Below are 2108 nucleotides of genomic sequence, written 5' to 3' on the forward strand. Positions count from 1 at the left end.
CAGCCATGTTCTTCACTGTGGTACTTTTCCATTATGTCATACTCGTACTTAAACTGTAAGAAAAACTGTTTTATTATTGATTGTGGAAGAAATGTCAGTAATCTGAATAGTATTTGTACGATAGTTACTACAGTAGGAGCAACAGCTTTACAAGCAGTACTTATAATAATAGAACATATATACATACATATATATATATATATGTATTCCTGCAGTATTGTAATGTGGCGTGTGCTGTGTTTCCCAGAGAGCGATCCGGCTGCAGTCTACTCAGCTGTGAGAACAGACCACGTCACTTATGGACGGATATTCATCACAGACTCCAGATCACAGACGAGAGGTACAGCTGCTCTTCTCTGTCTCCGTCATGGTCCACCAGCTAAATGCTAACAGCATGCTAACACGCTGTGACAATGCTAACGTGTAGATGTTGAGGAGGTGAAGCGATTAGCATGAACACGACGTTCTCAGAGAGGAACCGGGTTCTCCTCAAGTAAAAGTACTAAAACATTATTTAAAAAATATTTCATCAGACATAAAAGTCCTGTTATTCACACACTGTGTTTTCAATGAGGAGATCCCTCACCTGCTTCCCACCAGCGAGAACAGCCAGGGATGTCTGTAGGAGTGCAGGTCTGAGCCAGAGGGTCTGTTACCTGAGGTCAGACACCTGTGAGCCTTCTCCAGTCCCACCTGTTTACCCAGAATGCAGCCTGTCAGGCAGCCCCTCCTTCAGCAGGCCTCAGGATTCAAACTGTTGTTTTATGGTTCAGAGTCAGAGACATTTTATTCCAAGTTTAATTCAGTTTAACCCCCGAAAGTCTGGTGTGAGCCCATGAAAGAAACGGTGTTTTCTGCTTCTCGGACTCAAAAGAATAGAGTGGTAGTTTTTAACAGAATGTAAAACCACAGCAGCAGCTTCCTCCTGTTGATTCCTCTGAGCTGTGGTTCTCTGCTGACGTCTGTCTCTACACTGTGTTCTGCCATGTCCGATAATAACGTGTTCATGTGTTTATCTGTTTCGCAACTTGTGGCGAATGTGTCAGGTCTATTAAATAGAAGTGAACAGCGCTGTGGTCGTCCAGCTTCCTGTTTCTGATGGAGACGCTGCGTTCGTTCTCTGGTCACTCACAGCAGAGGATTTAAGAAGAAAAACACTGTTGACAAAAGTGAAGTCACACCCTGTCGTCTTTGTGAAATCTGACTTCTCACACAACATGAAAAATAATGAAGTTTGTTTCTCTGCTGCTGGTGTCTCTGAGCTGTAGGATGAACACCGGCCCTGAGGCCAGAAGTGAGACGCCTGGAACCGAGCAGCCTTTCAGACGAGAGGTGAAACGTCTTCAGCTTCCTGCACTGATGCGACGTGTGCTTTATTTTCCAGAGAGAGATCCGGGCGACTCAGCAGCGAGAACCACGGACGCCAACAGACCGAACAGGACCAGAGGTGAAGCTGCACTTTCCCCTGTTTCCTCTCTTCATGCTAAGCTAAGCTAACCACATCCTGACCCACTACCTACCCATGTGTAACACACGCTTTGCTGCGTGGAGATGAAACAATTCCCCAACTAATCAATTAGTTGATCAGCAGATCATTTGTTTGCTAAGTGACGAACGATTTAAGAGCGTTTCCTGCTTCTGTTTGTGTCTCTGGAAACTGACCGTCAACATTTCCTCAGAAATGTGTCTCTAATCATCTGAACTGTGTGGTTTTATTTAGCGTGTCCAGCAGAGCCGGAGGTCGTCTACTCTCCAGTGAGGAAGATCGTCACACCTTCACACCTGTCCCACCTGTCCCACCTGTCCCACCTGTCCCACCTGTCCCACTGCTGACGTCCTGCTGACGTCCTGCTGACGTCCTGCTGCTGATGTCCTGCTGCTGACGTCCTGCTGCTGACGTCCTGCTGACGCCCTGCTGACGTCCTGCTGACGTCCTGCTGCTGACGTCCTGCTGACGTCCTGCTGACGTCCTGCTGCTGACGTCCTGCTGCTGACGTCCTGCTGACGTCCTGCTGACGTCCTGCTGACGTCTTGCTGACGTCCTGCTGCTGACGTCCTGCTGCTGACGTCCCACTGCTGACGTCCCGCTGCTGACGTCCTGCTGCTGA

At 48.2% G+C, this 2108-nt stretch overlaps 1 long non-coding RNA gene across 3 annotated transcripts in view; it reads left to right on the plus strand.

Annotated features, from left to right (window-relative positions):
* The window catches only part of LOC147818853 (uncharacterized), a 3527-nt gene extending 1425 nt beyond the window's left edge, over window positions 1-2102 (plus strand). Inside the window, exons 2-4 of one of the 3 annotated variants that reach the window (XR_015437534.1) lie at window positions 248-340; window positions 1385-1447; window positions 1721-2102. This is a non-coding gene — a long non-coding RNA (uncharacterized LOC147818853). Of the gene's footprint in view, window positions 1-24; window positions 341-373; window positions 1295-1384; window positions 1448-1720 lie in introns of those variants that run through there. The other 2 variants (XR_015437533.1, XR_015437531.1) reach the window with 2 other exon arrangements.
* The last annotated feature ends 6 nt before the right edge of the window (window positions 2103-2108 follow it).

The sequence above is a fragment of the Seriola lalandi genome, unplaced genomic scaffold (genome assembly GCF_002814215.2).
Source record: "Seriola lalandi dorsalis isolate HSWRI2012SDOR001 ecotype SW California unplaced genomic scaffold, Sedor1 jcf7180002054433, whole genome shotgun sequence".
Lineage (NCBI taxonomy): Eukaryota > Metazoa > Chordata > Actinopteri > Carangiformes > Carangidae > Seriola > Seriola lalandi.